Genomic DNA, 12,652 nt, shown 5'->3' on the forward strand with positions numbered 1-12,652 from the left:
TCTGGCTGGCAGCAATGTTAACTGGAGGGTGCATTCACTCCCACCCAGTCTGAAAGAGGTTTGTGATTCAGTCACCAGTACCTGTCAGCATAACGCTGCCCCTTGCGTTAGCTCCACCCGTCCCTCCGATGGCACCCCCAAATGGTGACGCCCTGTATGACCCAGCCCAAAGAAAATAAACCGTTTAGCCAACTAAAAATGATACAAATTTAACTATCTACAAAGGTCCAATATCCTTCTGTCAAGATGTTTTCACATCAACAACCCAAACTGATTTTTATACCCACCCAAATTCCTGTGGGATTTTATGCTCCCAGAAGACTTTTTCAATCCTACCAAGGAGCCACCTCTTTCAGTCAGTCCCTGAGGAAGGGCTATGGTTTCCATGGAACTTGCTGGCTGAGGCAGACCCCGCCCATTCTGTCTGAATGGGGTATTCATCTCTGTAGCAACTTTTCTAGCCTCAACTTCCACAGCTACAGCCTCAGATTCTGGGGAGCAGCCAAACTGAATTTTTGTCTCCTGAAGTATAAGCACTAGCATGTGTGTCCAACATGAAATGGGTATTGAAACATGGATAGGCCAAGACAAAAGCAGTCACAAGAGCCTTTTGCAACTTTGAAAATGCTAAATCAGCCCCTGCTGACCACTGAAATGATTTCCCTTTCTTACTCTTTGCCGCTTATCAGAAACATTCAGCAAACGAACAGGGATCGGTTCTTGTTTGGCATCCACAAAAGCATTAGCAGCTAAGATTCCCCAGAGACCTTGGATCTCAAAACAGGTTTCAGCCACTCTGCATCTCTCCCTTTCTCCAAAGCTACCAAAGCTACAACAGCATGTAGCTGTTATAATGGTTTCTTCTCTCCATCCTTTTACCTCCTGGGGCAGGACAATTCATTCACAGCAAACCAATTGCTGAAACTATTTGTCCCACCTTTAAAGGGAATTTCCATAGACTGAATTTGTAAGACACCTTTCCTGGCATTGAGTATGCAGTTATTAGCCATAATGAAGTCCAGCCCAATTATTAGCTTATCCACTATTTCAGCCACTCAGACTTCCTGCACTAATTCCAGATGTCCAATTTTCAAACACAATTTTTAGATGGATGTTCCTGCCCCAGTCACTGTCTCCATTTGAGACCAATTAGGTGGTTCAGCTTTGGATCCCCGATTCCCTAGCCTTTTAGCATGTCTGGTTTGATAACTGCTATGTTTGAGCCAATATCAATCACCACTGTCCAGTTTACAGATCATATTATACACTCAATAGCCAAACTCCCATTATTGTTGTTGAACTGCCCAGATCTAAACAAAAACTGCGGGGCTGACCATTATGCCTCCAAACATTGCCCCTTCAGCTTGGTGTTTCCCCATTTCCCAAACTGAGCGAGAGACTATCACTAGAGATTTGTGACACCCTGTCTCGATCTGTCTTTAATTTATAACAATTGTTTTTGTGGCCAATTTTGTCAAGTACCAGCATTTAACTGATTGCTTTCTTTAGTTTATTGCCTTCTTTCATCATACACATTAGAGACACAGCTGTACTTACAGGACTTATGGCAGTCAGCTTCCATCTTCCTCACTAGCAGCTGCTTCCTCTTCCAGTGAACTGCTGGAAGAAAAGATTAAAATTCTGTGGCAAAATCCACAGCCTCTCAGAGTGTCTTTGGTCACCTTTTGCTGATCTGATCCTACGAGCCCAAGTCCAGATGAGCATCTATACATTGGTCCATTGCCAGTGTATCCTGGAAGGCCTCCGTAGTTTCTGGGTATGCCAGAAACACAGGTCTCTGCAGATCCTCTTCCAGTTCAGGTGGGGTTTGGGGTTTCTTTTTTCCCTCTCCTCTACCTGTTTGCTGTGCGCTGGCCAGCTGAGATTGATGGCTAGCTCCAAACTTCACATCAAAGGCTTGTACCAGGTCTGGATAACTCCATCTCTCTTTTTTGGGGCGGGGGAGGGGTTAATTTCTGCAGCGCTATCAGTCCAGGGACACCCAAATTGGGTAATAGAAACCCCCCTTTCTGTCCCTCTTTCCAGCCATTTATTTAATCTATAAAGTTGAATAAAGCCAAATAAGCCTCCCAGAGTTTTTACATCATTTGAGCTGTGACATCCTGGCCTCTTCCTTCTGGGTCTCTATGAATTAGAAATGGAGTAGAAAACTGTTGTCCAAGTCCTCCGACTGGCCCAATTCTTCATCCAGGCAGCTGCCATCCACTGTGGTCTTGTGACCCTTTGATATCCTGCAGCTGAAATTTTAGTTTCTTAAGCTGCAACCCGTCTCGGTTAGCAGGTTTCAAACTGGTCAAAGCCTGCTTGGTCTCTGCTATTTCATGGAAGATCTTCTAGTCTATGACAGTCAGGTTAGTTGTTACCTCATCAATCCGTTTTACCATTCCAACCTGGTATGTTGCAGTTGGGTTTCTGAATCTGCCCAGGCACTTTGTAGTTGCTGCTCCAATAGAGATTTCATCTCAGTTTGAAATCCTCTCTGAGTCCTTTCTGGGAAACCTCCAGTTCTTGTTTTAATTTAGGTCATGTCTTAATTCCTTTTGTGAAGTCTCCAGCTCATGTTTTAATTCCTATGGGCCATTTCTGATTTCTGCAAATATCGCTGTTATTTGTTCCATCTTGTTCAACAGGAACATCGGGCTTATGATCTCTCCTTGGAAACTGGATCCCACTACTGGCAATAATGTTGCCCCTTTTTGACCCGAGCAGCTAGTCGAAGATTGGGGTCCTGGGGGTGTTCCAATTGGGAGTAGGAATTGGTGATAATCAGGTATTTCTGTGCAGTTTTGTTTATTTACAAAGAATGTACAAAATCCTATTCCTCTGAATGCAGAAGGCATCAAATAGCAGGAAACTACTTCTTTTGTTCACATCACCAAGAACACTCTTCAGCCAACACCAGACTCAAAAGCTCACTGTCTTTAGCTGCTGATTGGCTTTCTTCCTCCTACGAGTCTCTTTCAGTTTCCAGCTTCTCTTTTACTTACACCCCACCAATGCAACAAAACCCCTCCACCCACTCAGTCCAAACTCCTGGGCCAGTTCACAACCCCCTTTTGCCTGGGGTGGGGATGGGATTCTGATTAACTCACCCTGACAGTTATATTAATTGAAGTGTCCAGTCTCAAAGAGGTTTGTGCTTCATGCAGTCACCAGTACCTCTCAGCCTACCAGGGGACTTGAGACCAGAACAATATCTTCTGGGAGACCTGCAGCTCTTAACTGTGACTGATATCTAAAATAAATGAAAACTTTAGGCCATGTCTATGCTAGTGAACTTACAACAGCACAGCCGTACTGATGCAGCTGCGCTGCTGTAAGATTGCTCATGTAGCCGCTCTATGCCGATGGGAGAGAGCTCTCCTGTCGACATAATAAAACCACCTCAATGAGCGGCAGTAGCCTCCCACCGACATTGCACTGTGCACATGAGTGCTTATGCTGGCAAAACTTGTCGCTCAGGGGGTTGTTTTTTCATACCCCCTGAGCAACATAAGTTTTGCCGAAATAAGTGGTAGTGTAGAATGGCCTTAGTAATTTTTTGTGTCTGGTTGTAGTATAAGCTGTAGGTTTGAATTTGGAGAGTTTTACATTTATAATTGTATTAATTTATCTAATAGCTTTAATGATATTGACCATGATTCCTAACACTTTAGATATTAGTCTGCTGTGAAAGACAAACTAAATAGAAAGATTTGTAGGGTTTAATGTAGATAGGAATGATACGGGGGTTGGGGGAGATTGATGCTATTAGCTGAGGGGAGCTGTACTGAAAGCTTCACAAGAAAAGCTGAGATGGGGAAATATTGTTGTCTTGGAGGATCAGAACTTTTGCAAAGCAAATTTTTAAAATTACTCGGATGGTTCAGCAAATGCTGAGAAAATTCTCAGATTGACTGCCAGGCACGAAAAAGTCTTGCAATTTTAGTTGAATGGGAAACATTTTTGCAGCTGAAAGTTTATTTTAGATCTCATTTATTAAAATTGAATATTTAAATTAATGTTTGCAGTATTGTTGCAGCCATGTTGGTCCCAGAATGTTAGAGAGACAAGGTGGGTGAGGTAATTTTTTATTGGCCCAACTTCTGTTGGTGAAAGAGACAGGCTTTTGACCTGAAGAAGACCTCTGTGTAAGCTTGAAAGCTTGTGCCTTTCATCAACAGAAGTTGTTCCAATAAAAGATATGAATTTAATAATATTTTAGTTGATGTGGTCATCATTAACATCTATCTTGCTCTTGATTTTTGCAGTATCTGCTTCTATGGCGCTGCAGGCTTCATCCACCTATTCATGGATAGAAGGCATCTGCTATGCATCCTCACTTGCCCTTTCTTATTAAACCTCCCCATACTTGTTAAACTCAAAAATTACTATTCCCCGTAGGCCTCTTCTGGAAGCAAGGAGATAAGATCTGTCTTTGAACATTGTTCAGGGGCACCAGGTTACTCATCTGTTCAGACGGAATATGTGTAGCATACACAGACAATGGATACTGGATCCGGAATGCAATATCCATTACATGACAACCTGTTATGTTACATTGTACTCCTGTCTTAGGATTCATAAGGACATTGTCTCAGTTGTACTCTGTAACAGACTATGTAATTAATGGAAGCAGGCAGAGCAGCTGCAAATAGCCTTTCAAGCAGGTAGTATTGCACTGGGTGGGGAGAGGTAAAATGGGAGTTATTCAGGACCACCTTTCCCTCAAGACCTCTGGACCCAGAATTGTGCAGGGGAGGACACTGTGGGGGCACTAGAAGCCATGTGACACTCCTCCAACCCCATGCCATATGGGCTTTGGGAAAGACGCTGCAGGAGGGAGCCAGCCAGAGACTGGAGCCAGCACAGTAGCTGGAGCTGTAGTTTAGCCAGGACCATAGTGCACAGATAATGTCATCAGGCTGCTTTCTACAGTTACCACTCCAAACATTCTCTCCCCTGTGGTCCTTGGCTGTTCCAACTCTTTACTTTCCCCTTCTTCATGGCCTCCAGATTGCTCCCTTCCTTTGTTTTTCCATCCAGGTAACCAGAGTGCAAATGTACATAGGTACTGTGGTGATGGAAACCTATGCAGATAGATAGTATTTTTAATATTAAAATAATTAATGGTGTATGAAGAAGGATAAACTTCTGCTTATATTTACCCCCTTTCTATAATACAAAATAACAGGGCACTTTTTTTTTAATCCAATGAAAATTCATTAAATTTAAAATGGATAGAAGGAAATGCTGTCATGAAATGCTTGATCTGTGGAATTCACTGCTACAGGATATTACTGAGTTAATGTAACTTCATACATTTCAAAAATTTACTAAACTTTACAGCAAGGGTCAGAAGCTTACTTTTACTGATGCCAATGAGAATTTCACCACTGACTTCAATGACAACAGTATCTGGTCTTTACTAGATGTGGAAAAGAATATTGTGTACTATGATACTAGCTAGTATAGCTGTTATAAGGTCTGTCAATCCCCATGCTTCAAAGCTTACCTTGTTAACTTGATCAATTTAGGTATGATCTACAAAGTTGTTAGAAAGACTCCGATTCAATTTAAGGGGAGATGGACTGAACCCCACATGAGGAGCTTCTCAACATTGGTACAGTGTTATTCAGTTGGGTCCACTATTGGGAGGAGAGGGGGATTAGGACCTCCTTTTGGCTACTCAGAAATAGGATGCTGGACTAGGTGGGATTAGCTGTATTATGGTGTGACAATTCCCAAGATGAGACTGCCATCTGTGTGGCATTTCTACTAACTCATATTTACATCAAATGAACATGAACAATATCTTTTAAAAAAAAGAAATAAAAGAAATTCAAGCCAATTCTATCCAGGGAAAGTTTGCAGCCCTGTAAAATACAACACTTAAACAACATGAAAGAAGATGCAAGCTGCCTTATATTGCCCACACTTGCTCACCAGTGGCAAAAACCACCATTCAAGTGTCTTAACCTGTCACTAAAAATTAAACCAAAACGTGTAATATTCTGTCTTGAACTTGTCTTTAAGTTTCCAAACACAGAAGGAAAGTCTCACAATCTGTTTCCCAAATGCCATGTCAAACAAAAGGTATTTTTTTAGCACAGTTTAAAGACCGTCATGTTCTTTTCCTGAGATAATGAAGCTACATCAGATGAATTCAATATGATGTAATAGAAAGTCTCCTTGCCCTTAGCTGGACTCTGTAAATTAGCTCTTCTTTTTCAGGACATGACTAGTACTGTCTGAGCCCCTTTCAGAAGTTTAAAGACATAGGAGTATGATTTACACTAAATGGTTTTTAAGAAGCCATGGTTTAAATTCTAACTGCCTGATTCACATCTCTTTTTAAAATCTGTTTCTGTTTGGTAATATATGGTGCCAATTGGAGATCATTACCTGGTTAATTTGTTATTTGTGTAGGTTCAATGTCAAAACATCTCTTCTCATCTCAGTGTGCCTAGTTTCCAGGCGACTGATCTCAGACCACCACAGTTAATGGCTCTTGAAAAGCACAAGTTCAGCCTCTGAATTTGTGCCTTATTTGATATCTTGGATGATAATCTAATCAAGCTGCTTTTATTTTGAAGCTTCCCAACCTCATCCCCAAGGAACAGCCAAAATGCCCACAAGGAACCGGTCTTCACTGTTCATAAATATTTCAGGATAAGGCTTCTTTTAAGTCAGGCATAATTTGTTTTTTTAAACTTTGTTTTGTTCAAGCACTTCCTACTTAAATCAGAACAAAAATGCTATGATAGCCACTGGCTCTCATTCTCCTATGATCTTACCGGATTGTGTACATGTGTATCACTGCCCTCTGCTGATCGTACATAAGCAGGTCTGATATTCATCTACCAGTTGAGCAAGGAAGCAGACACTTGACCAGGTAGGAGCTCAATCCTCACAACCTTACCCATGCAAGAAATGGGACTGGTGTACTTGCACTAATAAGAATTCCATGGTCAACCCCTAAAAGTCCAAGTTTTTGAAAGCAAAAGTCTTTAGCTTGAATCTCATTGTCATTTTTAGAAATGAGTGATACTCACTCCTCCTTCACTATAGTAGCATATATTCACACTGAAGATAATTAACTGCCACGTATATATTAGTTGCAATAAGTACAGCCACCTATTTGTCCTTTGCTATAAGAAGCAGGCTTATGAAAGGCATACTCGAAATCCACTGTGCACAGATAATTAAATAATAATTATGTGCAATCTGGGAGCTTTAATGCATAACTCTGACCTACAGCTATAACATTGTAATGTTAACTGTTATGGCATAGTGATGCATAGTGTAGTGAGCCACCTTATTTACGACTTCCTCCTGATGGAATAGCACAATTTGAGTGAAGTAATACGGGCAGGTGCAGATTATCACTCCCAGTTAAGATGGTTCCCAAAGGACATCACCCACTGTCAATTCAAAGGTCACCACTCTTGCTTTGAACTGGTCTAGGGCCTGAGCCAAAGGTTTGGGGTCTGGAGCGCATGACTTATGAGGAGAGGCTGAGGGAACTGGGATTGTTTAGTCTCCAGAAGAGAAGAATGAGGGGGGATTTGATAGCAGCCTTCAACTACCTGAAGGGGGGTTCCAAAGAGAATGGAACTTGGCTGTTCTCAATGGTGGCAGATGACAGAACAAGGAGCAATGGTCTCAAGTTGCAGTGGGGGAGGTCTAGGTTGGATATTAGGAAACACTATTTCACTAGGAGGGTGGTGAAGCACTGGAATGCATTACCTAGGGAGGTGGTGGAGTCTCCTTCCTTGGAGGTTTTTAAGGCCCAGCTTGACAAAGCCCTGGCTGGGATGATTTAGTTGGGAATTGGTCCTGCTTTGAGCAGGGGGTTGGACTAGATGACCTCCTGAGGTCCCTTCCAACCCTGATATTCTATGATTCTATTGAAGTCACTGGAAAGGATCCCATGGGCTTCAGTGACCCTTGAATCAGACTCTTAGGCCTTGGCTACACTGGCAATTCACAGCGCTGCACTTGCTGCCCTCAGGGGTGTGAAAAAACACCCCCCCTGAGCGCAGCGAGTGCAGCGCTGTAAAGCGCCAGTGTAATCAGCGCCTGCAGCGCTGCACGCTCCCTCGCAGCGCTGCAAGCTATTCCCCTCAGAGAGGTGGAGTACTTGCAGCGCTGCGAGAGAGCTCTCGCAGCGCTGGCAGCGCGACTACACTCGCGCTTCACAGCGCTGCCGCGGCAACGCTGCCGCAGCAGCGCTGTGAATCTGCGAGTGTAGCCAAGGCCTCAGTAACACAGAACAGATGCACACAGACCTCAGCGTGATAAAGAGCAAAATGCATACTTCTACAGACATCCTCTGACCCAGCAACTGTTTCATTAACATCTGCCTGAACCTACAAGACCTCCTACCAGTTAATGGCTTCTAATATGCATATACGGTTTTGGGGTGTTTTTTTTGTGGCAGCCCTCATGTCTTTTATTATGCAAATTAATGTCAGTTAGATTCCAATCAATGTGGTTACATTCTTTTCCACATATCCGAGGAACACAATTCAGCTTCTACAGAGATGGTTTCTTCACGTTGAGAGGTGATGCATTGCAAACCATTCTGTTCAGTGTTAAATCCCCAAACTGCTGAAACACACATTTAAAAATCACGCTAAACCATATTTCAGATCATGTCTTTGAATCCCTATTATGTGCAGGGGGATTTGTTACTTTGGCTTAATTTATGCTATTACACTGTGGGCAAAATTCTCCTCTCATTTACAGTATGATTCTATGTTGATAGAGTGACATCGTTGTTAGGTGGGAAAGGAACGCAGTTCTTTGTGATGAGGCTAAGGAAAGACTCTGAAGGAAACTATAAAACAACTAAGGGCTTGTCAGCAAGATGGGGCAATGTGCACTACTGGGGTATGATTTCTAATGTTGCACATTAATTGGTCCAGGTAGACCCTGATGGTGCACACTAAATGTTCCCTGCTGCACTTTATATAGTGCTGTAGCACGCTAGTGAACATTTAAAGTACACCTCTACCCCGATATAACACTGTCCTCGGGAGCCAAAAAAATCTTACTGCATTATAGGTGAAACCGCGTTATATCGAACTTGCTTTGATCTGCTGGAGTGCGCAGCGCCACCCCTCCGGAGCGCTGCTTTACCACGTTCTATCCGAATTCATGTTATATCGGGTCGCGTTATATCGGGGTAGAGGTGTATTCACCAATTAATGCACAACACGTTCATATGCTTCAGAAATCATATGCTATTGTGCACATTGCCTCACCATGTAGACAAGCCCTCAGAATAGCATAAACCAGAAAAGTTGATTTGAAATGTTGATTTGACAAATGATCACACAGAGTGAAGGCACACATGAAACATAATGTTATAATGGATTGTAAGTGAGATGAGTGTTAACATGAAAGTTTTGTCTGCTGCTGATTAAATAATATTTAAGCTTTAGAGCTTAATTTGTAGTTGTCTTTTAGTATTTAAGCCACAGCTGCTTTCTCTCCCCTGCCCCAAGGAAAGAACAAGTGTTTAGAAATACTTATAGCAGAGCTTCCTGAACTGAGCCATCTCAGACGTTGGAGAAAATAACCATCCTAAAGGAAATTGGAGTGCAGATGAATAGCTGTTCCGTTCCCTACTGCCTTCATCTACTTTGTGTCTGAATCATGTTCCATCTTGAACTTTTGTATTTCAGGGTACATTCTTGGTCAGGAATGACTTCAGAAATCATAGTTGTAGGTAGTTGTACACAAAGCAATCCAATCTATTCAAGTGTCAACGTGTACTTCATGTTCAGAAGCATGGGACTCTCCAGATGGTTCTTGATACAATAAATGGATTATATGCATATGTATTAGTTAAGTTCTAGTCACTATTGTTTCTCCTGGAAAGGAAGAGTGTAGCGGTTTGAAGGGTGGGAGATGTTCATACGGTTCTCATAGGGCTTGTCTGCAATCCCCTGCAGTTCGGACTATGGGGGTGTGAAGAGCAGTCTGCACCAAAGTGCTGCGCTGCAACTCCCCTATGTGGACACTGTGGGCGTGAACTAAAAGGTTCCTAGTCTGTATTAATGTAGTCCTCTTCAAACAGGAACCAACCCCGCAAAATACCCCAAGCAGAATTTTTATCCTTAAAAGGGAAGTGATCCAGAAACTCCTTGAAATCCACTAGGGACTACACTATTGCTTATGATTTTACACGGAAGACACTCAGATACTACAGTGATGGGTGGCTGTATAACTCTGAAGAGAGAGGTACTGGTGTCTTAGGAGTGGAGTATCTTTCTCATTCTGTGTCACTAAAATCTCAGCCTTCATAAGGGCTGACTTTTCAGCCCTAGATGTACATACTTGAAATAAAGTAATTGAACTTCTTTTTGTTGCGTTTTTTCTTCAAGTGGAAGCGTAAATTATGTATGAAACCTTTATTCTCTTCTCCCAGTAAACACTTTTGCAGCAACTTCGGTGGTGGGAGCATATGTTTACCAGACTCACATTTTGTCTCATTTCTGTGCTGTGTGTTTCCTCACATTGTTTTTAATGTCTATGTGTGGACTAGAAAACCTTTTAAAATTTTGTCTGGAATACTGATGGTGAATTAACAGTTCTTGTGTAATCGTGCAGTGGTTATATTTTTATTACAATATCAGTCCTGTATCTCCATAGAGTGTATATATTAATAGCACACGGTCACTTTAAGAGCTGAAGTGGTTACTTTTGATCTTGTATCCATGTTGTTTTTGCAAATCATCCCAATTTTTGAATGATTTCCTATGCAAGTGATGTTCAAAACTCCCTAAAGGTTTATGCAACACAAGAAATGGGTTCAAGGTTCGCTAGTCAAATACTGTTTGAAATGTTTGAAAGGCGGACAAGTAGAATATTTCAGCAGATACATTTGAATGATGATGAAAGGTATTTCTCTTCTTCACAGAGGTGGGTTATGGTGATAAATACACCTCTACCTTGATATAACGCGGCCCGATATAACACGAATTCGGATATAACGCAGTAAAGCAGAGCTCCGGGGGGGCGGGGCTGCGCACTCTGGTGGATCAAAGCAAGTTCAATATAATGCGGTTTCACCTATAACCCGGTAAGATTTTTTGGTTCCCGAGGACAGCGTTATATCGAGGTAGAGGTGTACATTAAAGATTGTGAGGCACTCAAATATGATAGTAATGGGGGCCATATAAATATCTGACCTACATTTAGAGAGAGACTTAAGCACATGCTTAAGTGCTTTCCTGAATTGGAGCCAGAATCAAGATGCCTTGCAAAAGACTTGCTCCTAAGTGCCTACATCACTTTGGAAAATATTTAGGCTCCTAAGTCACTTAGCAAGCAAAATATTCCAAAGTACCTATCTTCCAGTGAATTCAAGTGGCTGTGGGCTTATAGAGCAAATCTAGTTATCCCGTAATGTTCTGCTTTGGGAAACAAAACTGGTGTCTCAGCCCTATCTATTGCAAAGGCACAACCATGCTGTTTTAAGTACAGTGCTTAGGCCAGGCTCCTAATGAAGGAAGGAAGCAAAAGCATCTTTGGAGTTTATATTCATATGAGTAGGGAAAGGAAAGGAAATGCAAATCCCATTGCTCTATACAGTGCTCCCCCAAGAGGGAGACTGTGGTACATCATGGGACATATAGTCCAACCAGGGAGCCTGGCCTATTGTGGAAAATGTGAACATGAGGCACCCAAACTACAACTCCCATGAAACATGGTGGCATTTCTGAATCTAAATATTTTGGTTTTCCATTTTTCACCAAAAAGGCAACATTTTCCATGAGGATGGGGGAACATTTTCCAATCCGTTCTATTTAGGAATCATAGTAGATGGGGGGGAAGGGGGGGGAGGAGGAGGAACTATTGCTACGGTTGCCTTAAAAATTATAGAGAAAAAAATATATTTAAAAAGTGTTCTATTTTTCTTGATGCAGTTGTTGTTTATTACTCTGCATGATTACAAGCCTAAATATATACTTCCCGGCTTATATGTAGATAATGAACCATGGCTGCATATATATAGATATCATTTACAAGGATTGAATCTGGAACAATCAGAACTAACAAGCTAAGCTAAGCTTCTACCACTAGAGCTTAAGGGGAACTCCTTTAGCTTGAGAAAATAGCAGGCTGTCATAGTCAGTGGGGACAACATTAAGAGGGGAGATATTCACATGCACTGGACCAGTGTATTGTATGGATTTTAAAGTACATGTCTGGCAGCAAAGTTAATTTGAAGATGAAAGCTGTAGGAGAGGTATAATTTACTTTGGTCATTTGCTCTCTTTCCAGGCTATTATATGGAGACTGGAAAGTCAAAGAAAATAAAATCTGGAAAATCTACACTTGCTTAACCAAATATTAACTTGCTGTAAGCAGGGGCAGCTGTGATTGATGGCATGCACTCACTCTAGGGTTGAATTTGAACAAGTGGATCTGTGCGGACATCTTTTTACATTTTAAATTGGTAAAATTTTTTGATACAGATTGCTTAATATTTATGATTTTTCACCTGCCTTCGCATGAAAAGGAGAGAAATTTAAAACATTTAAAAGTTTTCTTAGGCTGTAGTGTAGACATAGCTTATGTCGGCATAATTTATGTCCTCAAGGGTGTGAAAAAACCACACCCCTGAGCGACATAAGTT

Source organism: Emys orbicularis, chromosome 16 (genome assembly GCF_028017835.1).
Source record: "Emys orbicularis isolate rEmyOrb1 chromosome 16, rEmyOrb1.hap1, whole genome shotgun sequence".
NCBI classification, from domain to species: domain Eukaryota; kingdom Metazoa; phylum Chordata; order Testudines; family Emydidae; genus Emys; species Emys orbicularis.